Source organism: Ovis canadensis, chromosome 7, assembly GCF_042477335.2.
Source record: "Ovis canadensis isolate MfBH-ARS-UI-01 breed Bighorn chromosome 7, ARS-UI_OviCan_v2, whole genome shotgun sequence".
Classification (NCBI taxonomy): Eukaryota; Metazoa; Chordata; class Mammalia; order Artiodactyla; family Bovidae; genus Ovis; species Ovis canadensis.
The window spans coordinates 14847606-14874551 of NC_091251.1; the positions used below are offsets into that span (position 1 = coordinate 14847606).

The 26946-nt window shown below is 42.3% G+C and overlaps 1 long non-coding RNA gene across 1 annotated transcript in view; it reads left to right on the forward strand.

The window, feature by feature from the left end:
* The window catches only part of LOC138443246 (uncharacterized), a 121388-nt gene that overhangs the window by 73202 nt on the left and 21240 nt on the right, over window positions 1-26946 (forward strand). Inside the window, exon 3 of the long non-coding RNA XR_011258040.1 lies at window positions 12334-12519. This is a non-coding gene — a long non-coding RNA (uncharacterized lncRNA). The remainder of the gene's footprint in view (window positions 1-12333; window positions 12520-26946) is intronic.

Consider the following 26946-nt stretch of genomic DNA (forward strand, 5'->3'; position numbering starts at 1 on the left):
GCATCTGAGTTTGCAAGGTCCCTCATCACGAAATTGTTTTTACCTGTAGTTTCACCTAACTCTTTTTGATTTCTTCAGATTTTAGTAGCCACTTTAAACTTCCTCTTATCTTCACTTTAGGTATCATCCTTCTCTTACTTCACTCATTGGCTGCTGAGAGTCTTCAGAACTTCAAAGCAACTTAATTTCAAAAGCTCTTAACTACATATTTTGAAATAATCTGTCTTAACTCTCTCAGTTATGAAACACTTCTCATTCACTCTTCCCTCCCGAATTCCTTTCTTAAGAGAAACTGATTTATGATCAACGTTGCCTGTTCCATCAGTTTGGTAAAAATTAGAAAGAGCAAGGTGTTAGCATTACCACCCCTGCCCGGGTCTCTGCAGAATGGAGAGTGGCTTATTTTTCAGTACAAGTGAGAGACATCTTTTACCAGCTTTAGGGTCATGTTGTCATCCACATTATGGTAAGTCAGCTCCAGGAAGCAAGAACTCATCCCTCCATGGGTCACACAATTCTGAGGATCTTCCCCATGAATGAGACTCAGGGCACCAACCTGGCACTTGCGGAAATTAAGCCTGGAAATGGGCTATGCAGCTTAGACTGTTCTCTCCCTGATCCAGTCTGTAAATATGCAGTCAAATCTCATGACTCTCTGAGCTAATGGCGTTCAGCTACTGGAAGGTCTTTGGAGGGCAATCAGGTGCTATTAAAAATATGCTAATGGCAGCTTGTGATCTAGCAGCAGGACCCCAGGATTTGGGGTTGGCATGGCAACTGCCAGCAGATAGTTCACGCAGAACAGGAACAACGGAAAGAATTAGAATGAGCTGCTTAAATGCAAGTGTTAATGAAAAATGTGGAACACCGTTGAGGACTAGAGAGAGTTTCTGCCCTCAGCAGCAAAAACCACACACACACACACACACACACACACACACACACACACCAGAATACCTGGAAGTGAAATGAAGACCTTCCCTTCTGCTGTGGCTGTGGAAAGCAAGTCAGCCATTAGAAAGAATTTTGTATTTAGCCTGATGGTTTTAAAGCGACCTATGACCTTGAAGAAATCTGTGTGTTTCATGTGTGAATGAGAGAAGAGTCATATGTATACATGTCTCCCCACCAAGGCTGAAAGAAGAGGTCTGGCAGGGAACAGCTTTTAGCAATCTACTGTATCAGAGGCAGTACAGATGGCAGTTTTTGCTTTTAGCTTAACTGAATGTCAGAGAAAAGAGGGGGGCTCCCTCACAAACACATATCCAACCTGCAGAAAGAGTTGGAGACGAGGTCTTGCATCCAGGTGCCTCTCAGTTACTGTGAAAGCCTACGACGTGTTCAAATATGTGTTCATACGTGTGCACTCCATTATTTTACATGTGCCCTGCACTCTCTCCCCTCTTTGTCTGAAGCTGGAAGTTTTACAGTAAGTCTCTGCCACTGTGGGCTTGGGATCACAAAACAAGATTCTTTCCTGCTTTCCCACTGCAAAGAGTCAACAGCATTGGAAATGATTTCCCATGGTGGAGATGGACAGAAAAACAGGCTGAGTTCACTATCTCCATTAGCCTTGCTAGCTGATGCGGTTGAGGGGGATGACAGAATAAAATCATGCGGAAGGGAGCTGTCTAAGACAGGCAGGGATGGGAATGGCTCCAGGAAAACGGAAGAAATATGTCTGCAGCCATCACAGACATCCCGCAAGCTGAAGGTGGAAATGAAGCCATCTATTCCAAATCACACATATCTTTGGGGGGCAGAGGGAAAGAACCAGATAGACAGACCATGATTTAAGTGTGTTTGGGAATATAGAAGGGATCCTGGGAAAATCTGTAAAAGTTCAAAGGACAATCCATAGGGAGAAAAGGAGGAACAGGGCAGAAAAGGAGTTCAGCTCCTCAAAGATTCATGCCTCAATTCACACTGTCCTTAGCTTCGCCTGAAACTTCAACTTTGGGAAAAGATTGTGTCATTTGACAAATACACTTTTCCAATGACTTAGGCATAACTTCCTTTTCTTAGTCACTTCCTTCCATTTCTTTGATACAATAGTCCCTTAAAGAAAAACCAGGAGAGAAAAGCTGGGGGAAATGCTTGTGACTTGAAACAATTGCTATTGTCCTAGATGTGGTCAATCTAGCAGCAACTGACAGGTGTTCTGCCGCTGAAAGGATGGACCTAGATACGGCTTCATATAAACAACACCTGGGAATCAAGGTTTTGAGGGGACAGCCTGAAGTTTATATAATTGGGGAAGCCACATTTAAGAAAGAAAAAAACAGAATTATGATACAAAATTGCTAGGACCCCCCTAGAGCCTGGGAAAAGGTCTGGGCGAGTGAGGAGCCATGTCAGATGTATTCACTACCTGCTATATATTTCTATGTGGGGGCAGGGCCTTTCCATTGAGGGGTCCTTAGGCAAGAAAAAACAGGGTCTATTTATTCTTTTTAATTAAAGCAGTCAGCCAAGATGTAGCCTGGGCTTAAAACACCCGTATTGTTGTCTGTTCATTAGACTAAATTCTACGTCCTGTACTGCTAATAGCACTTCCTGAGGAAATGGCCTGGAATTCCAAGATAATATCACTAAGAAACCAAGTGACTTTAAGGTGACACACTTACTTCTAGAGCTGCCTATATGATTATGGTGTGTCACTGCAAATAAGACGCAATCTCTTGGTCTTGTAGCAATACTGACCTGTGTGGTGTGAACCTGAAAGAAGCCACAAGGTCCATCTTGAGTCCTTCTAGATGCTGAAGGCAGGCAGCTCATTGCTTAGAGGACAAGTGCAAATTTAATTAGCACTATTATAGCGTGAGCCTCCTGAAGAGGGATGTGATAAGAAGGTAGAGCCCTAACGTGATAATTTGTCGTTGTTGTTCAGTCGCTCAGTCGAGTCCGACTCTTTGCAACCCTTGGACTGCAGCACAACAGGCCTCCCTGTCCATCACCAACTTCCGGAGCTTGCTCAGACTCATGTCCATAGAGTCAGTGATGCCATCCAACCGTCTCATCCTCTGTCCTCCCCTTCTCCTCCTGCCCCCAATCCCTCCCAGCATCAGGGTCTTTTCCAATGAGTTAACTCTTCGCATCAGGTGGCCAAAGTATTGGAGTTTCAGCGTCAGCATCAGTCCTACCAATGAATATTCAGGATTGATTTCTTTTAGGATTAACTGGTTTGATCTTGCTCTCCAAGGGACTGTCAAGAGTCTGAGGTGATAATAGGAATCTGCTTTTGGGGGGATCTCAGGAACACCTGTGCTTCAGTTGCGCAGGAATTTAAAGGGGTCAGGGAATTTCTGTCTTCAGCAGGGGATGTCTGTCTTCCTGCGGGGCTTCTCTGAGGGTCCTCATTTCCTCTGTTTGCTGGGGTCAGGCGCAAAGGATGCGAATGGATGAGGACTTTCTTTTGCAAGGGCGCCCTCTTGTGGGAATCTCATTATCTTGCAAGGGACGGGACTATCCACCCATCCCGCTGCCCTACACGAGGCACAATTGTGAGGATTTCCAATGTTTCCTGTAAAGTCTCAAAGACCAAGTCTCATCCAGCATTGATCTCTCCTCTGTCTCCTTGCTGTGGTTGAACTGGTGTATTTCTCAATTCTATTGTGCTATGCTTAGTCATTTAGCTGTGTCCGACTCCTTGTGACCCCATGGACTCGTAGTCCACCAGGCTGCTCTGTCCATGGGATTCTTCAGGAAAGAATACTGGAGTGGGTTGCCATGCCTTCCTCCAAGGAATCCTCCCAACCCAGGGACAAAACCAGGGTCTCCTGCATTGCAGGCGGATTCTTTACCTTCTGAGCCACCAGGGAAGTTCAAGAATAGTGGAGTGGGTAGCCTATCCCTTCTCCAGGGGATCTTCCCAACCCAGGAATCCAACTGGGGTCTCCTGCATTCCAGGAGGGTTCTTTACCAGCTGAGCTACCGGTGTTAGCCTTCTCAATTCTATTAGAGCCTCCTATACTGATAACCCGGGATTCCCTGGTGGCTCAGATGGTAAAGTGTCTGCCCGCAATGAGGGAGACCTAGGTTCGATCCCTGCGTCAGGAAGATCCCCTGGAGAAGGAAATGGCAACCGACTCCAGTACTCTTGCCTAGAAAATTCCACTGATGGAGGAGCCTGGTGGGCTACAGTCCATGGGGTCTCAAAGAGTCGGACACGACTGATCAACTTTACTCACTCACTCATACTGATAATCCAGTTCCCTGTGAGGCAAAGTGAGCGTCCTTAGCACAAACTGCTTGCACCCTTCTCGTTCATTCTCCTAAATTCAGAAAACCCTGAATTAATCTGTCCCTTACTTGTCTATTTCCTGGCGGTCATCCTTCATTTTCCCCAATCTTCCAACTTACTTTCACTTCTCGGCTCTCTCATACGCTATTTTCTTCATCTGAAGCATGTTTCCTCCTAACCTTCTCCAAATTTTAGTGATCTTTAGATCCCAGTCTAAAAATCTGGAGACGCCTGTTCCCCCTCTAAGCCTGGAGTCGGGGCATGTCTGCAATTGTATACAGTGCTCTTTACTGCCCTAACACAGCTCTTACTGGGCTCCATTGTCATCGTATTTTTATTTATCAGCATTTCCCACTAGCCCAGGCTCCCCGAGGGCAGAAATGCCGTGTTTCTATGTGTTGTTCCTGGTGGTGATGCCCATGCCCCGTCTGTTGCCCGTCACTTAACAGGTGTTAGTGGATGTTGGGTGATGAGTAAATGAGCGGCACACGATAAGACCTGATGCTGTAACACCGCACACCGCTCCTTAACCACCGATGCACACACACTCACTACAATTCCTGAGCAGTAATTACCAACTTAGCAAACAACTACCCAGCACCTGCTAGGTGTCAAACGCAGAATGGACACAGCATGCAAGGAATCAACAGAGAAATTAAAACCCAGTAGAGATAGCAGTGGGTGCGGGCGGGGAGGGGGCGGGTGGCGAGGATGGTGTCCACAGAGCCAGAGGAGGACAGGGGCTCACGGGGGAGGGGGCCGATCTGCTGAAACTCCACCTGCCCAGAAGGCAAAATTCTCAAAGGCCTTTACCACTTAGGTGGTCATTGTTCAAGCCTTATCACGAGCCATTTCAGATGGGTGGTGACAATTACTGACTTGCTACTTTTAATCCCATTTCGATGCGCCCATGAAGAATGAGGGAGGAGCAGGCCCTTTTGCGTCTATTACAAGAAAGGTCCCTGAGCAGGTTTCTGTTTTTATTAATACTTGGCCTTCACGTGGCTCCTGTAAAAGGCTCTGATTTGACCGGCCCTCCAGTCAGGACCACCGTGGCCCTGCACGCCCCCCAAGTTTCCCAGCCTTCTGTGAACAATTAGCCTCCCTGACTTCTCATCAGGCTCGAGGAACAATCTAAGACTGTGAAAGTAGGGTAATTGCTGTGAATGACTAAAGAAGGCTCCCAGCACTGAAATGTTACCATGAGCTCCAAAACCTGCAAATCATACGATAATTATTCCTGAAGCGGCTTGGCAGCCCTTAAGTATAATTATCATGTAATCTGCAAGGCATGTAATATTTTCAAAACAAGCATGAATGGGAAAGAAAGCTAATGAGCCTCTCTCTTTTTTATTAGCACTGCCCTATCTGAGGCCAAAGGGGCCAAGGTGGAGACAGGTCGTGTCCAAGAGCGCCTCCCTCTGGTGGGAGGGCTGTCACCTTGTAACCTATTGTGACCTGCTTGTTTGCCTGTTGGCTCAAAATAGGGATTCCTTCCTTCCCACTTTGTTTCCCCTACCTGTGGGTGGCTCCCTGCAGTGAAATATGTAAACTATTCAAGAGACTCTTAAGAATTTTAAGCTGAACTCAGAACAAATTACCTTTGTCAGGCCTGGTGGATGGAGGCTTTTCAGTTTGCTTAGATTGCCACGTGGAAAGGGGGCAAATCAGGATAAACGGGCCCACAAAGCCTATGGGTTGTGCTCCTGACCCAGTACGACTGGGGACTTCCTCCTGGAGAACAGCACGGTGGTCACCTATCTCCTCGGGAGCCATCAATGCCCCAGTGTGACATGCAGTAACTAGGTTTAAGAAACGAAGCACAGCGCAATTTCACAGCTCAGGGCAGGAGACCAAGACAGGCTTATGGTGTGGCTACTTGGGGAGATATTAAGTGAAAGGTAATTTTGAAAACCGCCGCCCGTCCTAGCCAAGAAAAGCTCATTTAGCTGCAGCAGTGACGAGGGGGCTTGCCCGTGTGGGATGGTGGTGGGAAGCATTGGATGATAAGGTCCGACAGGGTGGAGGCTGTGCCTTCCTCCTCTCAGCATTCCAGGACACAGGGAGCTCAGGAGTAACTGAAACACTTTGATCCATAAAAAATCTTGACTCTTTCCAGAGCTCTTGGCTTGTAGCCAGTTGAGACAGTGGCCTGGAGAGAATGAGAACGGGATTTGCTGGGGCGGGGAGACTACAACCGGCCGGAAGAGCTTTCTGTGCCAGGCAGCCCTCCAGGACAGAGCAGTCAAGATACAGGACAAAGTACTTCGTATCACAACAGAGACAAAATGTCAAGAATGGATGATTAAGCATAAAATTATATTATTTGGTTTATTTTATAAACCTACGTAGAAAAACAAATATAGAAAAGTAGGCAGAACTTAAAAAGTTACCCAGAATCACTGTAGCCTTTGATAATATTTTAAAACATGTTTCTTTATCTCTTTTTCTATGCAATATTTTTTTTCTATAATTGTGGCATATGGCACACAGCATTTGTATATGGCTTTGAAAGTCATAATTGTTTCCCTGTAAAGTTATTATATACTCTCCATAAATACTTTTTATGCCTGTAGTATGACAGGGTCATAGTTTATGTACCCATTATTCTGTGATGGCACCATGATATTATTTCCAGTTTCTCACCATTTACTAATAGTGCCATAAAGAATGTCCTTAGGCATATAGGATTTTCTTTCTTCAAAATTATTTTCTTGGGAAAACTTTTATGACCTAGGGTTGGACAAAGGGTTCTTAAAAATGTCGCCAACATAGGGTGTGTAAAAGAAAAAATTAGTAATTCGGACCTCAGCAATTAAAAAACTTGCTCGACTTAAGATACCACCAAGAAAATAGAGAGACAAGCTGTAAATGGGGAGAAAATGTTGGCAAATCACATTTCCGACAAAGGTCATGTGTTCAGGATATATTTTTTAAAGATCAAAACTCAACAATAACAAACAACCCATTAAAAAGTGGGCAAAAGGCTTGAACAGAATCTTTCCCAGAGGGGATAGAAGAATAGCAGATGTAAACGCGTGAAAAACACTCAACATCATTACCATTAGGCAAATGTCGATACAAACATCAGTTAGATACCAATATCCCCCTATCAGAGTGGTTGAAAGAAAAAATGCGGACAAGGAACTGGAACTCTCATACATCGCTGATAAGAGTGCAAAACGGTATAGCTACTCTGAAAAACAGTTTTGTGATTTTGTATGAGGTTAAACAGACTCCAACCACTGACCCTGAAACTCCACTCCTGAGTATTTACCCTAGAGAAATGAATACTTATATTGTTCTCACAAAAGCCTCTATACAAGTGTTCACAGTAGATTTGTTTGTAATAACTAGTAGCTGGAAATATCCCATATCCTTCTATGAATGAAGGCATAAGCAAATTGTGGTATATCCATACAATGGGGCACAACTAAATAGTCAAAAGGGAAAAAAAATAACTATTGATGATGTATTGAAAAACTTGGAAAATTTTTGAAAGCATTATGCTGAGAGAAGCCAGTCTCAAAAGCACAAAGGAAGAATGGGAAAAAGAGGCAGACTCCCCCAGATTGGTGGCGGCAGTTTTCATAGGCAAGGAAGCTTACAGAAGAGGCTGGTCTTGGGCGCCTGTAAGACTAGTGCACTTCCCAACCTGGAGGCCTCACAGTCACATATACCTTCCACATAATCTCTCGGGGCTGCGTGCTGGAAAATGGCTTCAGCTGTGGGAACGGTGGGTGGGCAGAATGTATATTCCAAGGAGGGGAAAGGGATGGGGAGCCTCCATTTGCCTGGGTTCAACTTACAGGTCAACAGACAGTCACGTCCACTTGATGACGCTCTCCAGTAATAATATCTAGTTTGAATATGTGTCAAGAAATCTGCTCCAAGGTATTAACAAGCTGAAAAGTTCTTAATAACCTTTGCCATAACTTTGAATGTTAGAAGTGCACTTTTTCCCAAATTTAATTATATTCAAATAAGAGTTGAAATAATAGATTTTTTAAAACTGTAAGGCACTTGAAATATTCCTTATTACTTACCACCCTTACAGATGAGAAGACTGAAGCAAGAAGCATCTCACAGCTAGTTTGTGCAAAGCTGTTGTCTGCCGAAAATCCTGCCTCCTTCCTCTTCTGTCTGCTCTTGAGTGGTTCTCCTCCTTGGCCCCTAAAATTGTAGAATTTTTTTTCTGACTGGTTGGGTGAACTTCCAATTGGTCAGATAGCCTTCTGGTAAAATGGACTGAAAACAAAGAGAAGATATACTTCCTAAATTTTCAGAGCACTATGTCTTGAGGGACAAGTAAAATTACCACAGGCTTATCCATTTTACTTTTTATTGTATATAGAGCTAGAGAAAACCTAGAAGGGAAGAGGTAAGAATTGCTTTGTTTGCCGGCTACACTCTGGATACCCCCATTTTGCCTCAAAATTTGGTTTGGAGAAGTAACAGTAAAATGTGATAATGATTCAATTTTAAAATCAACTGAGGGAAGTATTTCAGGAGAGGCAAATAAATTCGTTGTAGGGAAAGAAGTTTTCCAATGAAGTAAGGGGCTCGATGTTGGAAGAAATCAATTATAATTGAGTTACCCCCATGTCTAACTTGGCTGTACCTTGGCTTATGAGTGGGCTCTACTTGTATGGATGCCAGCTGGTAACTGGCAGTTAATGTTCAGTGAATGAATGACATTCTTGCCCTATAAAATGTCAACAAAAACTTTTAAGAGTATGGAGTGATATCTCATTTCAGTATGAAGAAGAATTGTCTTAAAATAGTCTTGTTTAAAAGTGGAAAAGGAAAACTTAAAAAAAAAAAAAAGAATGGTGTATCTTGCAGAATATTTACTCTCGTATTCCTGTGCTAGCAGAGGCCAGAAAAGCGCTGATAAGGAATCTAGTGGGTGGCATGAATATACAAAATCTAGGATCCCTTCCAACTCTAAGGTTCAAAGATTCTATGGTAAATATGTTATCTTATATTGTCTCACATCTTTAAAATTATTCAAAATTTATTCTCTTGTTCAAAACTCTGTTTATGTCTTCAATTTCTATCTTTCTTAAGTAAAAAGATTTCATAAAAATATTGATGACATTTGATGTAGCTATGCTATGTGAATATATATTATTTCTATCTTATTTCTATCTGTCTATCCGCTACTACTGCTGCTAAGTCGCTTCAGTCATATCTGACTCTGTGCGACCCCACAGACGGCAGCCCACCAGGCTCCCCCATCCCTGAGATTCTCCAGGCAAGAACACTGGAGTGGGTTGCCATTTCCTTCTCCAATGCATGAAAGTGAAAAGTGAAAGTGAAGTCACTCAGTTGTGTCTGACTCTTCGCGACCCCATGGACTGCAGCCCACCAGGCTCCTCCGCCCATGGGATTTTCCAGGCAAGAGTACTGGAGTGGGGTGCCATTGCCTTCTCCGATCTATCTATCTAAGCTAGGATAAATATTCATATATATGTCACATATATTCATGTACCCCTATGTATTAAGTGATTTGAGAGACTCTAAGATCTCAATTATGTAATCAATTGATTTCGGTATCAATTGATTTCTTTCATCCACCATGAATGACAAGTGCCAAAGAGTGATATGTGGTTATTAACATCAGCAAAATGCCCTAAATGACTATCTCTTATTCCATTTGCTACCATAAGGGATTTATTATTTGGTGATTCTATCTACAACTTGGCAATGATTCTATCCACCTTTTAAATTTATGTAAATATGCATCTATAAGCCTCAAGTATATTTCATATTTGAGCATTTTTTTCACATTAGCCTTTCTCTCAAGGAAATAATAATGATAACAGGATAAATATTTGTAAAGGAATTTGGAGTTTTTAAAGAAATTCTACATACATATTTGATATAGTTCATTTTGTACCTTGTTACAGCCTGAATACAATCCGACTGTGATTGTGTGTATATGTGTGCTTAGCCATGTCTGATTCTTTGCAACCCCAAGAACTGTTGCCCTCCAGGCTCCTCTGTCCATGAGGATTATCCAGGCAAGAATAAAGGAGTGGGTTGCCATGCTCTTCTCCAAGGGATCGTCCCAACCCAGGGGTCGAACCCAGGTCTCCTGCATTGCAGGTGGATTCTTTACTGTCTGAACCACCAGGGAAACCCTACTATGATTACCATTTTATAGATAAAGGCACTTAGAGTCAGTGCAGTTGAGTGTCTTGCCCAAAGTTACCCAAATAGTAATGATTGAATTGGAACTGAAAAACCAGTTTCCATGATTCGACAATCCTTCCCCACTATACTAATATTGATAAATGTTCTCAGAAATTTCTTCAAATAGGTAATTGAGTTAAAATGGGGTTCTTTGATTACTGTTTGAATGCTCTTCATTGTACAGTGTAGGAATGTGATAAATCTAAGTACTAGAGAAATCGGCCCTGCAGAAACAGACTGATTTATAGAATTTCTCAAAGCCCCTTTACAAAATTGTATAACTTTTTAATAAATATAATTAGGAAGCATTTAAATGTTGGCAAGATCTGCTACTATATAATGACGTGACAATCAAACTGTGGTATAATCTCAAATAAGAAGATATAATGGCGCTATCTATATAATTCCAAAATAACTGCTTTTTTAGAAAATGACATTGCAGAGCCCAATTTTTCCATTCATTGGTCACATTGTTGACATAATAGAGGCAAAGTCTCTATTTAAAAATATAAATACTCGTATGAAAATTGAAGAATTCAGTCCAGCATATCTGGCTTTTCTTGCAGTCATTTTTGTATTTGATTTCAGGGTCTGCTCTTTGATCTTAAGCTTCTTGAGCACCAACTGTATCTAGATTATGTTTTTCTCAAGACACTGTTAGCAGAGGAGTGGTCTGATGAACGTGTACTGAGCTGACTAAAGCATGAAGCTAATGGGCTTCCCCAGTATTCTACCCTCTGATCTGTGGAAAATTTCCAAAGCTGTTTAGGGTTCTCGTCTAAACGAGAACCATTGCTCTCAACATAGACAACCACTCCTTTCTTAAAATCATTTCACCCCCTAATTTGAGAGCATTTCTCTCCTGGTTTCCAGCTCTCCCTTTTGCTTTGCCTTTCTCTTTAACGCTGGTGCTCCCCGGGGTCCTCTTTTCTACTTCCTCCTGATCTCTTTCCCCGTTATCCCTGGGTATCTTCATATACGAATACTCCCCAGACCTATATGAGCCACTCCTACCTCTCAGTGGAGTTCTGGATCTGTACATCTAGCCTCCCACTGGATAGCTTCACATCTGCACTTGAATACACAGCATCTAAAACTGAGCTTATTCTCTTTCTTCACGGCGGCTCCTCTTACCATGTCCACCGTTTACTTAGTCTTCCAAGCCCAAAGCCCTAGAATCCCTGCCTCCCTCTGCCCCTCACTTCCCATCTTCTATGAGCTCCAATACCATGTCCATGACATATTCACAGGCTCTGGGGATTGGTATGTGGATATCTTGAGGGCCATCATTCTGCTTACCACATGATCCATCAGCTTATCTTTACTAAAGTGAAATGGCTATGTCTTTCTACCTTTGTCTCAATCATCCCTTTGTATCCAACCCTTTGGAAGGATTGAAAGATTGTGACCTGGGTGAGCTCTCTGCAGCAGGGTTGGCTCCTGACAGGCTGATCGCTCAGGGTTGTCTGCTGACAGCACTCTTAGAAGCTGGGGCAACAAGCTCCTTTCTTGAAGGAAGGACTGTATGGTGTATCTCCAAGTTCATCAAAGTTCACTCTTTGAGCCATTTGGATTCACTTCTTCAAAACTGCTTTGGAAACAGCTCCTCTTGGATTCTGGTGAGTCTTTCTGTCTGGGAGAGTTTCAGAACAAGAGGTGGGAAAAAGCACAATTCTGACCACTGCTGCAGATCCCAACTGACACTCATCTTCTCCCTCCCCACTAGCAAGTCTAGACCCCTGTCAGCCCTGGCTCACCTCATGGCACAATGTAGATCCTGTTTTTTAATCAAAGCACTTGTTCATTTAATGTTATAACTGAACAAGGGAGTATGAAATTGGTGCCCACATGAATCACTCAACATATTCTTTGCCCCTGGTGTATACTTGTAGCCCTGCCTCTTCTGAATAACGGATCAATTACTTTCGCCTGGATGGTGACTTCTCTTCTTTCCTGCTGATATCTGTATCCCTTGCTGGAAGAGTTCTTCCACCGAAGATCAAGATTTCTAACCCTGCAAAGCCAAGAGCCTTATGAACAGGAGGCACCCATTTCTCAAATGGGTCACTGAAGTCAAGGTAAGTGTGGTCACTTCGGCTTCTACCCCTTGGCTGCTAGGTCTTTTTAGTCTTCTGAATGAGGAAGCCTTTGATTCAAGATATGTCCTGTGTCCTGGAGTCCGAGATATGTCCTGTGTCCATCATGCTCGTGAAGTATCACCCTCCAGCTGGCATTTTAGCTGTACTTTCAGGAGGCTATCCTACTTTGTTCCCAGAAGCTTCTTAATGTGGAGTATGAGATGGGACCAGTGAATCCCGTGGTCATGGGCGCTTCCTGTGCTTCAGGTAACATGAGTTCACTGATTTGCCTTAATGTTTTATGGGGCTCCTGGGTCCATAGAACAAATACACTGCAAGCTCTTGGCTAATAACACTGGCTGAAGCCCTGCAGGTTGGAGAGGCAAACCCACACCAGGAACATGTGTCTAGTATGATCATTTTAGTCTGGCCCTTTCAGACTAAAAGTGGCCCAATGTAGTCAGCTTGCCAGCAGATGGTCAGTTCACCTCCTCAAAGGATGGTGCCATATCGGAGTCGAAGCGGTATTCTCTGTCCATGGCAGGCTGCACATCACGCAGCAGTGGCAGCAGCGCCAGCCTTTGTGGAGGGGGTGCCTGGCTGGCTGGGCCCGGGCATAGCCTCCGTGTCTGTCTTCATGACTGCTTCATGCGTGTGTCCGCGGTGTTGGCAGTGGAGTGGCCGATGGCCCGGCCTTGCTGGTGCTGCCGGGCTGAGTCATTGTGTCTACTTTGTGGCTGGCGCCTCTTCTGTGTCGCTGGCGCCCTTTGGTGGACTTTGCAATGTGCTAGAATGCTCTGTTTTGCCCACTCCCTTGGGTGCTTTCATGTGTCTCCACCTAGTCCTCCTGGTCTCCTTGTTTTTCTAATCTTCCTGCTTTCATGCTCCTGGCCATCTGGCTGGGCCATTGGCCTCTACCTGCTAGCTGTGCATATATTCTAACTTGGGCCATTTCTCTCTATACAAAATGGATGACCCCTTGAAGTTTTGCTTATTGGAAAGATTTTGGCTTGCCATAGTTTTGGTTCTCAGGAAAGGTGTGCAGGAAATCTATTAGGAAGTTTCCTTGATTTCCTTGCAAGGACTATGGGAAAAAGAGAATGGAAGCAAGATTAGGTAGGGGAAGAAGGACAGCTTGTCATGGGCCTGATGGCAATCTGATAGGAAACTAAAATGAACTTTTAAAGTTGTGCTAGGCTGTTCTGTCGTGGCTGGGCCTTCATATCTCCGTCTCAATTAGTCACCGGGTCTAGGCTGCTCTGAGAAAGGCATGATTCTGTCAAGGAGTTTCTGTGAGGCTGAGTCAACCTCTGAACAGTTAGACAGCTGAAGGTTACAACTGCTGAGACTCCCAGAATCTGAACAACTCTTCTCTTGTAGGGGGATCGGGTGGCACGTTTCTGTGTCCACACAGGATCAGAGAGCCTGGACTCAGATCCTGTCTGTCTCATTACTTCCTGGGTGATCTTGGATAAATTAATTAACTGTTCTGTATTTCAATTTCCTCATCTGTAAACTGGGAGTCACCGTGTTACTTATTTCCTAGGGATATTGTGAACTTCTAGGACATAACTCATGTGAAGCACATTATGTGGGTCACTAGGAAGAGTCCAGTGAAACTCAACTATTATTTTTTTTAGTTAGAAGACTAGGTCCGGCTGTGCATCATAGTGCTTCCAGAACCTTAATTGTTGGATAGCTAGCATCAGACCTTCTGCTTTTAAAATGTGTTCTATTTTCCTTTGAGTTTAGACGTAGGGAGTTGTTTTTGTTCAGTTTCTCAGTCATGTCCGACTCTTTGTGACCCCATGGACTGCAGCATGCCAGGCTTTCCTGTCCTTCACCATTTCCTGCAGTTTGCTCAAACTCATGAATCAGTGACGCAATACAACCAACTCATCCTCTTTCATCCCCTTCTCCTCCTGCCTTCAGTCTTTCACAGTATCAGGGTCTTTTCCAATGAGTTGGCTCTTCACATCAGGTGGCCAAAGTATTAGAGCTTCAGCTTCAGCCTCAGTCCTTTCAGTGAATATTCAGAGTTGATTTTCTTTAGGACTGACTGATTTGACCTTCTTGCTGTCCAAGGAACTCTCAAGGGTCTTCTCCAGCACCACAGTTTAAAGGTATCAGTTTTTTGTCACTCAGCTTTTTTTATTGTCTGTTCTCACATCTGTATTTGACTACTAGAAAAACCATAGCTTTGACTAGATGGACTTTTGTTAGCAAAGTAATGTCTCTCCTTTTTAATATGCTGTCTAGGTTGGTCATAGCTTTTCTTCCGAAGAGCAAGCAACATTTAATTCCATGGCTGTAGTCATCATCTGCAGTGATTTTGGAGCCCAGCAATATAAAGTCTGTCCCTTCCATTGTTTCCCCATCTATTTACCATGAAGTGATGGGACTGGATGCTATGATCTTAGTTCTTTGAATGTTGAGTTTTAAGTCAGCTTTTTTACTCTGCTCTTCCACTTTATAGAGGCTCTTTAGTTCCTCTTCATTTTCTGCCATAAGGGTGGTGTCATCTGCATATCTGAGGTTATTGATATTTCTCCCGAGAATCTTGATTTCAGCTTGTGCTTTATCCAGCCCAATATTTTGTAAGATGTACTCTGCATATTCGTCAAATAAGCAAGGCAACAATATATAGCCTTGACATACTCCTTTCACAATTTTCAACCAGTATATTCTTCCATGTCTGGTTCTAACTGTTCCTTCCTGACCTGCATACAGGTTTCTCAAGAGGCAGGTTAGGTGGTCTGGTATTCCCATCTCTTTCAGAATTTTCCACATTTCTTGTGATCTACACAGTGCTCAAAACTCTCCAAGCCAGGCTTCAGCAGTACATGAACTATGAACTTCCAGATGTTCAAGCTGGTTTTAGAAAAGGCAGAGGACCCAGAGATCAAATTGCCAACATTCGCTGGATCATTGAAAAAGCAAGAGAGTTCCAGAAAAATATCTATTTCTGCTTTATTGACTATGCCAAAGCCTTTGACTATGTGGATCACAATAAACTGTGGAAAATTCTGAAAGAGATGGGAATACCAGACCACCTGACCTGCCTCTTAAGAAATCTGTATGCAGGTCAGGAAGCAACAGTTAGAACTGGACATGGAACAACAGACTGGTTCCAAATAGGAAAAGGAGTCCGTCAAGGCTGTATATTGTCACCCTGCTTATTTAACTTCTATGCAGAGTACCTTATGAGAAATGTTGGGCTGGAAGAAGGACAAGCTGGAATCAAGATTGCCGGGAGAAATATCAATAACCTCAGATATGCAGATGACACCACCCTTATGGCAGAAAGTGAAGAAGAACTAAAGAGCCTCTTGGTGAAAGTGAAAGAAGAGAGTGAAAAAGTTGGCTTAAAGCTCAATATTCAGAAAACTAAGATCATGGCATCTGGTCCCATCTCTTCATGGCAAATAGATAGGGAAACAGTGGAAACAGTGGCTGACTTTATTTTTGGGGGCTCCAAAATCACTGCAGATTGTGACTGCAGCCATGAAATTAAAAGACACTCCTTCGAAGGAAAGTTATGACCAACTTAAACAGCATGTTAAAAAGCAGAGACATTACTTTACCAACAAAGGTCCATCTCGTTAAGGCTATGGTTTTTCCAGAGTCATGTATGGATGTGAGAGGTGGACTATAAGGAAAGCTGAGCACCGAAGAATTGATGCTTTTGAACTGTGGTGTTGGAGAAGACTCTTGAGAGTCTCCTAGACTACAAGGAGATCCACCCAGTCCATCCTAAAGAAAATCAGTCCTGGGTGTTCATTGGAAGGACTGATGTTAAAACTGAAACTCCAATATTTTAGCCACCTGAAGCGAAGAGCTGACTCATTTGAAAAGAGCCTGATGTTTGGAAAAATTGAAGGCAGGACAAGAAGGGGACAACAGAGAAGAGATGGTTGGATAGCATCACTGACTCAGTGGACATGAATTTGGGTAAACCCTGGAGTTGGTGATGGGCAGGGAGGCCTGGCGTGCCGCAGACCATGGGGTCACAAAGAGTCATACACAACCGAGCGACTGAACTGAACTGACACACTCAAAGTCTTTAGCATAGTCAAGGAAGCTGAAGTAGACGTTTTTCTGGAACTCTCTTGCTCTTTTGATGATCCAACAGATGTTGACAATTTGATCTCTGGTTCCTCTGCCTTTTCTAAATCCAGTTTGAACGTCTGAAAGTTCTCGATTCCTGTACTATTGAAGCCTAGCTTGGACAATTTTGAGGATTACTTTGATAGCATGTGAGATGAGTGCAACTGTACAGTAGTTTGAACATTTTTGGTGCTGAAATGAAAACTGACCTTTTCCAGTCCTTTGGCCACTGCTGAGTTTTCCAAATTTGCTTACATATTGAGTGCAGCACTTTAACAGCATCTTTTAGGATTTGAAACAGCTCAGCTGGAATTCCACCACCTCCGCTAGCATTGTTCACAGTGATGCTTCCTAAAGCCCACTTAAGCTCACACTTCAGGATGTCTGGCTCTAGGTGAGTGATCACACCATCATGATTATCTGGGTCATGAGGATCTTTTTTGGTACAGTTCTTCCAGGTATTCTTACCACCTCTTCTTAATATCTTCTGCTTCTGTTAGGACCATACCATTTCTGTCCTTCATTATTCATCTTCCCATGAAATTTTCTCTTGATATCTCTGATTTTCCTGAAGAGATCCCTAGGCTTCCCGGTTCTGTTTTTGCCTCTGTTTCTTTGCATTGTTCACTTAAAAAGGCTTTCTTATCTCTCCTTGCTGTTCTTTGGAACTCTGCATTCAAATGGGCATATCTTTCCTTTTCTCCTTTGCTTTTCACTTCTCTCCTTTTCTCAGCTATTTGGAAGGCCTCTGCAGACAAACATTTTGCCTTTTTTGCAGTTCTTTTTCTTGGGATGGTTTTGATCACTGCCTCCTGTACAGTGTTATGAACCTCTGCCCTTAGTTCTTCAGGCATTCCAAGAGATCTAATCCCTTGAATCTATTTGTCACTTCCACTGTATAATCATAAGGCATTTGATTTGGGTCATACCTGAGTGGCCTAGTGGTTTCCCCTACATTCTTTAATTTAAGTCTGAATTTTACAATAAGGAGTTAGCTATACAGTATTTAGATTCACATCTCTGGAGTAGTCTGGTATTTTCCTTGCACACACGCCTTCTCTTATATGCAGGAGGCTTGCATTTCTTCTTGCCACTAAAAGATATGGCAAACACAGTATAGAATCTTGGGGCAGGCTGAGTGTGGGGATGGCTGGACATCATCGTTTTCTCATGACCCCAGATGATGACTGGCTCTCCAGCAACCTCCACCTCAGCTATCTGTGAAGAGGAACCGTCTATTGGGCATGTACTCAACGTTGGTTGATTTTAAATAATCCCTAGCTAAATATCACCTTTTGTAAGGAGCCTAGGCACCTTGGATTTAAGCTGAGTAACCATAATTTGTTGAGGGATCAGACTGGCCCCTCGTGAAGGAAACAGTGAGGCCAACTGCCCCAGAGAGGAGCACTCCAATCCAGCATCTTAGGTAAAGTCCCTAGGGCAGCGGCTTTGGACTGCAACCCATAAAATGCAAAATCATTTTATTTATTTAAGTGGATGTGACCAGCTTTTTTTCCCCTTTGAATGAGCTAAAGAAATATAAAATATCTGAATGTATTAATATGTAACTTAATAATCTTACATTATTCTTACATAATCTTACTATTTCAGAAAACGTTTTCATTTGTTCAAGTATTGTCTTTTTCTGGAATACAATGTAGAAAGAGTGTGTATTTGTTTGTGTGTCTGGTTGAAATACACAACCTTAGGGAGGAGAGACTTATAATAAAAACAGTTACCCTGACACTCAGTCCAGAAGCCTTACTTTTCTTTCTTTCTTTTTTTTTTTTTTTTTTTTTTTTGAGGAAGGGTTTGAGACAGTTATCTTAATCCTGTCCTTTTCATTCATCTTCTGTTCATCCTGCTTGGGATAATCAAGGAAGAAAACATTTTCTTCTGCTCCTCCTATGCTCCTTCTCAATTTCAGGCAGTGCCCAGGTAGGTCTAGAAGGCTAGACTGCTCCATTTCTCTCTCCTCTGGGGCAAAGCAATCAAGAGTGAGGTGGACTGCTGGGTTCTGGAAAGGGGTTGGAGTAGCCTTCTTACCTGAGATAGATGACGTCAGTGAAAAAATTACAGAAAATCTCCTTTGGATCCTCAAACCTAGGTTGCTAGGCAGAAATCTGGAGCCAATGTGCAGAGACAAACAGTGTTTAAAGCAAAGCAGAGGAGGAAGGGTTGATATTGCAGTGTTGAAATGGGAAGAGGGGAGGTTAAGGGGAAGGATTCCCCAAATGAGAAACAGCCATAGTAAGGCTTCATGATCTGAAAATGAGGAAAACTAAAAATCTGTAAGCTCTTTCCTTATCTACATATTTACGTATTTTAAATATGACCAGAAGGAGATGATGGAGGTGTGTGTTACATGGGCATATCCATTTCCAAATTATGTAGCTAATTGTGCATTTCAATGCATATACATTTTACTTAAAAAGAAAAAAAACAATAGATCCCTCCTACCATGTGAGGGTACAGTGAGAAGGCTCCAGTTATGAACCAGGAAGGAGGTCTTCCCCAGAGAAGGAGACCATGCTGGTACCTTGATCTTGAACTTTCAGCCTCCAGAACCATGAGAAATAAATTTCTGTTGTCATATATATGTCAAATTTATATATATATGTCAAATTTATGTATATATATATATATAGAGAGAGAGACAGAGCAACAGAAATTTATTTCTCATGATTCTGGAGAGGACCATGAGAAATAAATTAGACATCAAGAAGTCCTCTTAATAAATTTAGACCTTGAGGTCCTCTGGTAAAGACGTCCTACATATATATATATATGACAACAGAAATATATATGTAAAATTGAATGAGAGTGGGAAGTGTATGGGCCTTCCCTGGTGGCTCAGATGATAAAGAATCTGCCTGCAATGAAGGGGACCTGGAAAGTGTATGGTGGTACATATGGGTCAAGAACGGTTGATTATAAAGGCTGGGTGATGAGTAATGGGGATTCATGATATTATTCTGTTTACTTTGTGTTTGAAAATTTCCACAATATCTTGAAAGCCATTAGTAGTCTTCCTTGTTATTAATCCATCCAAGGGCTGATATTATGTTTTTCTCCATAACCTCTAACCAACATGGAAGCAATGAATGGGCTATGCTTTTCCACATTCTTAACTGCTCCCAACAGCCAAGTCCTGAGGTCAAGATGGACAAAGCTCTCCAGGAGAGGCATAGCTACCACATTTACACTGGACAATCAGAAGAGATCTAAAAGAGACAATAGATTTGTGTCGAAAAATTTATTACATCCAGCATTTCTCCATTGACTCTACAGATCTCTTTATGTATTTTAGTTGGAGTCAGACATGACTGAGCGACTTCACTGAATTACTTTACAATATTGTATTGATTTTGCCATACATTGACATGAATCAGCCATGGGTGTACATGTGTCACCCATCCTGAGCCCCCCCTCCCACCTCCCTTCCCACCCCATCCCTCAGGGTCATCCCAGTGCACCCGCCCTGAGCATCCTGCCTCATGCATGGAAGCCTCTTTAATGTCAGACCTTTCCAGAAGTCTGTGGAAGTAAGAAGAGACTTGTGCTTGTTCTATCTGTTGTGCCTTGATAATTAAGGAGGCAGTGAGACCTGTAGCTACCTAGCAAGTACCTGATGTTGTAAATGATGACAGAGAAGCTGGGATGGCAACACGTGTGGTTTGCTCTACCAGGAAGCCACAAACTAATCCTTGAGACCCAACACAGCATGAAACTTGCCGAACTGCTTTCTCAGCGCTAAGGATATAAAGCCTTGCTAGTAGGGAAGTGGTCCCCCTCATCTGCCTCCTCATTAACAGGTCCAGAGTAGGGTGTGCTGCCAGAGGCCGATCTGGATGTCTAATGACACGCGGCAGAACTGGAGCACTGATGTGGAATGATGTAGCAGAAAGGCGTTCTAGTCTTGGGTCTTCTAGTAACTGTACGCTATTGGACAATCCATTCAGCTAAGTTATACTTTCAGGAGGAAATACGGTTGTATTTTAACAGACCCTTTTATTTCTAAAATTCCATGATTCATTTGCCATAGTTAAAGTTTCACTCACCCATTACATGGGTGAATTATCAATAAGGCAAAATCGTTCTCTGCTCATGTGTGACCTAATTTTTTTTGTTGAAGTATAGTTGATTTATCAGTTCAGTTCAGTTCAGTTCAGTTGCTCAGTCGTGTCCGACTCTTTGCAACCCCATGAATCGCAGCACGCCAGGCCTCCTTGTCCATCACCAACTCCCGGAGTTCACTCAGACTCACGTCCATGGAGTCCGTGATGCCATCCAGCCATCTCATCCTCTGTCGTCCCCTTCTCCTCCTGCCCCCAATCCCTCCCAGCATCAGAGTCTTTTCCAATGAGTCAACTCTTCCCATGAGGTGGCCAAAGTACTGGAGTTTCAGCTTTAGCATCATTCCTTCCAAAGAAATCCCAGGGTTGATCTCCTTCAGAATGGACTGGTTGGATCTCCTTGCAGTCCAAGGGACTCTCAAGAGTCTTCTCCAACACCACAGTTCAAAAGCATCAATTCTTCAGCGCTCAGCCTTCACAGTCCAACTCTCACATTCATACATGACCACAGGAAAAACCATAGCCTTGACTAGACGGACCTTAGTCAGCAAAGTAATGTCTCTGCTTTTGAATATGTTAACTAGGTTGGTCATAACTTTTCTTCCAAGGAGTAAGCTGATTTATACTACTTGTTAATTTCAGATAAGAGTCAATCTCACAAGGAGAGAAAATAATAATTACTTCTATGTGGCGATATAGGACACAATGAGATGGAATCTGAAGTTTGCAAATCCTCACTATCTCTAGCATTTCCTGATATTACATTAGATTTGTCTCTTTATACTTTGGAGATTCCTCAAGACTTTGTTATTAAACAGAAATGCACTTGGAAGAATATTCAGCCCTTAACACTGATTTAAAACTTTATGAGAGTAGTCTATTAGGTAGGTCTTCTGGGCAGGAGGAGAGGAAGGGGTGAAGAAGAGTAACACCAGTGTGAATCCAGTACACTTCCTGTGCTCCACTACTCTGAAGGATGGATTAGTTGTTATAGGAAAGGGAATATAGGGGAATTAAGGTGAGATAGTTGTTTGGGGGGACTTGAACCAGCTGGAGTCAACATGAATTTTAGCACCCGACTCTCAAATTCCTTTCATTTCTGTTATGGACTGAATATCGGTGTCCCCTGAAATTCACATGTTGAAACTCTAACTTCTAATGCTATGGTATTTGGGGATGGGGCCTTTGGAAGGTCATTTGGGTTCAATGAGGCCATGTAGGATGGGGCCCTCATGATGAAATTAGGAGACTTGAAAGAGTTTACTCTCTCCCTCCATACACACAGTTTACTCTCTCTCTCCATACATATCAAGGAAAGGCCACGTAAGCATACAGTGAGAAGGTGGATGTCTTCAAACTGCAAAAACAGCTCTCACCAGAACTGGATCCTATTGGATATAGATTCTAGGCTCTCCAGCCTCCAGCACTATGAGAAACTAAACTTCTGGTTAAAGCCTCAGTCTGTGCCACTTTGTCTTGTCAGCATGAGCCAGCTAATACAATCTCCTTTTAATCATGGAGCCCCTTTCCCTTCCAATGTTAGCCGTGAACCAATTTGCCAGAGTACACATGAAAGAAATGGCCTTTAGACATCTGTCCAGGATTGTTCTCTAATGTTATTCCTCAAGCAGAGGTTACCAGGCTAGTTTTCTTGTGGTACTGTTGCTGACATTGACTACTTTCAGACAGTCTATTCAAACACGGTGGTTGCATTTCTTAAAGAAACTTTTCTCTCTTAACCTGTCCCACATGTGAAGTGGGTTTATTAACTTGATATCTGTTGGAACTGAAAAGACTTATAATTATTTTTCTTAAAATCAGCATTTTCAAACATGTTCCAAAGTAAAGAGAATGGTACAAAGAGAACCCATATACCCATTACCCAAATTCAGTGATTACCAGGATTTTGCTGCTGAAGATTTTAAAGAAAAATACCAATGAGTGACAAAGGATTGTATTTATTTATATTATATTTAAGCATGATATGGGGAAAGTAAGCTCAGTATTTTGTGGGATGTGAATATACTATCAAGTTAGAGAAAAAAGCATATATCTAATTCTTCTTCAACTATATGCAAGGGTAAATTTGGCCTAAGCTCTAAAAACTTAGATGACCCTGTATGCAAGACAGCAAAAAAGACACAGATGGGTATAGCGGACTTTTGGACTCAGAGGGAGAGGGAGAGGGTGGGATGATTTGGGAGAATGGCATTGAAACATATATACTATCATGTAAGAATCGAATCGCCAGTCTATGTCCGATGCAGGATACAGCATGCTTGGGGCTGGTGCACGGGGATGACCCAGAGAGATGTTACGAGGAGGGAGGTGGGAGGGGGGTTCATGTTTCTGAACGCATGTACACCTGTGGTAGATTCATGTCAAAGTATGGCAAAACCAATACAGTATTGTAAAGTAAAATAAAGTAAAAATAAAAATTTAATTTAAAAAAATAAAAATGAATAAAAACAGATTCTTTAATAAAATGCAAACATTAAAATTCAGTGATAAATCTTTTTTTTTTTTTTTTTACTGCACCCTGTAGCTTAAGGGATCTTGGTCCCCTACCCTCAGCAGTGAAAGTGTGGAAGCAGAACCACTGGGTCACCAGGAAATTCCCAAGAAATCTTTTCTCTGTCAGTAGGTTCTTGATATTTTTTCCTCTTTAGAAGATCCTAGGAGAGGGTTTCCAGGAGAGGGTTGCACAAATAGATAGGTTCTTTCTCTTCATATCTGAGTTCATCTGAACACTCTTCTGAGGGAGAAACCCAGGGGCATTCATTCTCCGACTCTGTGACCCTGTGCACTGTAGCCTACCAGGCTCCTCCGTCCATGGGATTTTCCAGGCAAGAATAATGGAGTGGGTTGCCATTTCCTTCTCCAGGAGATCTTCTCGATCCAGGGATTGAACCTGGGTCTCCCACACTGTAGGCAGATGCTTTACCGTCTGAGCCACCTGGGAAGTCTCATTCCCCAACCCTGCTGCATTCTCTCATAGATTCTATCTGATTCTTTTTATAATCACAACTAAATCCTAGCTTGATTTTTACATTCTGCTCTTACTGGCCCCCCTAACAGCATCATTTCCTTAAAATTCAACAAAGATGTGTGCCAAGGGACATATTTTTATCACTTCTATCTTCTGAACATTATAGGGTATCTACTTCCCAGTAAACTCGATTTCCTCTGCTTCAAGACCACAGATTGGACTCATATGTCTCCCCTTGGCTCACTGCTTTCTTCCTTGCTTCCTTCAACCTGCCTTGCTTTGTTCCCAGAGGGTAGTCTTCAGGGTTGTGACATGGTACTTTATCTTCAACACTCCTTTGCTTAGAAAGTTCTTCCCTGTGAGCTTTTCCATGCCTCTTCTTCCCCTTTTACTGTGTGTCTCTTTAAAATTACAACTACTTAAAAAACTAGCAGTCATATATGGATGTAAGAGTTGGACCATAAAGAAAGCTGAATGCTGGAGAATTGATGCTTTTGAATTCTGGTATTGGAGAAGACTCTTGAGAGTCCCTTGGACACCAAGGAGATCCAACCAGTCCATCCTTAAGGAAATCAGTCCTGAATATTCATCGGAAGGCCTGATGCTGAAGCTCAGCCTGGAAGAGGTGGTCTTCCTCTTCTCCTCAGGCATCCTCAGCATGAGATAGCATATGCTGTGTGAGTTATACAGTGCATTTGCTGGCCTAATGTGTTCACATTTTGGTGCTGAGCTTTAGTGTTTGGGAGAGGTTTAAGGGTGTCCTAGATATTTTGGAGGAATATCCTGTAAAATATTCATTTAAAATTTACACTCTGAGACCTAAAATGCCATACATATTTCAGTTTTCCTCCAAGTGCTAAATATATAGTGTTTGATATTTCAGGTAACAGCTGGGATAGTCTACAGTGATATGATAGTAGATAAGAAAAAGAGGAAGAATACAAGATAGTTGCTATCAACTTTATAAGAAAAAGAACAAGAATATAAAATAATTGATAGCAGCTTTCATAGAGAGTTTATCTTTTTATTTTTAAGTATGAGCGTTGCTTCACATGAACCCAGTGGCTGCCGTCTCAACCTCTGCTCTTATTGCTGCAATTACAGTTGTTCGCAGTTGTATTGATAGGTTGAAACTAATGATAGGCAAGGAGGGGCTAGGGCAAAAGATAGTTTTCTAGTACCACCTTGTGGCCAACTTATTGATATACATTTTAAGCTGATTGCTATGTAGGCAGGAAGGTAGATATATAGAGAGAGAATTAGCATAATAAATATTTTTGATGTATATATGTAAATATACTTGTAATAAATGATAGAGCTGGAAGAAATTTCACAATTACTGAACACTTAGGTATTGGGGACAGATTTCATTACATAGATTTTGACATGCAGGACTTAATTTCTTTGTAATTAACTTAATTTCAGTTAAGTCAGCGGCCCCTATTCCACCCCTAGGCTTGCTTTTAAACTATGGAGGACTTAAGGGGTGTCATGACATTAGAAAATGTGGGAACGGTTTCTGATCTTTTGTCGTCTTATTACTTGTTCTGAGCTGCACAATACCTGCAGGTCTGGTGTATATCTCTGCCAATTCCGGGCTCCTTTTGGACACCAGGTATCTGGTGTTCTGTGCCACATTGAGCCCCACCTGCCCGGATACCCTGTACCACCACTCTTTCCCAGGCTGCCTCCCTGGGGCTCCACCTGAGAAAGGAGCACAGGTCAGGCTCGTCTAGGGTCTCCCAGACCATGTGGAGTTTCTGTTTTGTCCTCCTCTAGGAGGATAGAGCACAAGATCCTTTTTATTTCTTACTTTCTTATATTTTAAAATTAAAAAAATACTTTAGTCCGTGTTGCGCAGCATGCTGGATCTTACTCCCCAGACCAAGGACTGAGCCTGTGCCCGCTGCAGTGGAAGCGTGTAGTCCTAACCACTGGAACTCCAGGGAATTCCTTCAGGATCCTTTTTAGTGACTCACTAGCATGTTAGTACGTGACTTCTTCCTCCCCCAAGTCTCCCCATTTCTTGCACCTCCCAGCCCCTAACAACCACCTTTCTACTCTCTGTTTCATTGAGTTTGACCTTGTTTTTTTAATATCTTAAAAAAAATCACCTTTAAGTGCTTATAATTCCACAAGCAATGTTTGTCTTTCTCTGTCTGGCTTATTTCACTTAGCTTAACGTCCTCCATGTTCATCCATATTGTTGCAAATGATAGAATTTCCTTACTTTTTAAAAAGATATTTCCTTACTTTTTAAAAATTGTGAATGACATCCCATTTTGTATATGTATATGTGTGTGTATATATATGTATATGTACATATACACCATATTTTCGTAATCCATTCATCCATCGACAAGCATTTAGGTTGTCTCCTATGATGAAGGATGTTTCAGTGAACACAGGAGTACAGATACCTTTTTCAGGTAATAGTTTTGTTTCCTTTGCATTTATACTTAGAAGCAGGACTGCAGGATCATCTGGTGTGAAAAGTGTGTGAAAGTGCTAGCTGCTCAGTTGTGTCTGACTGCAGCCCCGTGGACTGTAGCCTGCCAGGCTCCTGAGTCCGTGGAATTGCCCAGCCAAGAGTACTGAGGTGGGTTGCCATTCCTTTCTCCAGGAGAACTTCCCAACCCAGGGATTGAACCTGGGTCTCCTGCAGTGCAGGCACATTCTTTACCATCTGAGCCACCAGGGAAGCCAAATTGGTATTTCTGTTTTTAATTTTTGAGAGGCACCAATTCTCTTGTCCACAGTGGCTGTACCAGTTTATATTTCCATTATTCATGTACCTGCTGGCCATTTGTATGTCTTCATACAAATGAAGAAATGCTTTTTCAGGTCTTTTGCCCATTTTTACTCGGGTATTTGTTGTTTTGCTAATAAGTTATGTGAGCTTATATATTTTGAATACGAACCCCTTATGGAATATATGATTTGCAAATATTTTCTCCCATTCCATAGGTTGCCTTTTCATTGATTGTTTCCTTTCTGGAGAAGAAAATTTTTAGATTGATGTAGTTGCACTTATTTAATTATTATTTTTGCTTTTGTTACCTAATTCAAAAAATCATTGCCAAGGCCAATGTCAGAGAGATAAGTCCATGTGTTTTATTCCAGGAGGTTTATAATTTCATGTCTGATGTTTAAATCTTTAATCCATTTTGAAATAGTTTTTCTGTATAGTGTAAGATAGGAATTTAGTTTCTTTGTTTCGCTTGTGGTTGTCCAGTTTTCTCAACACCATTTATA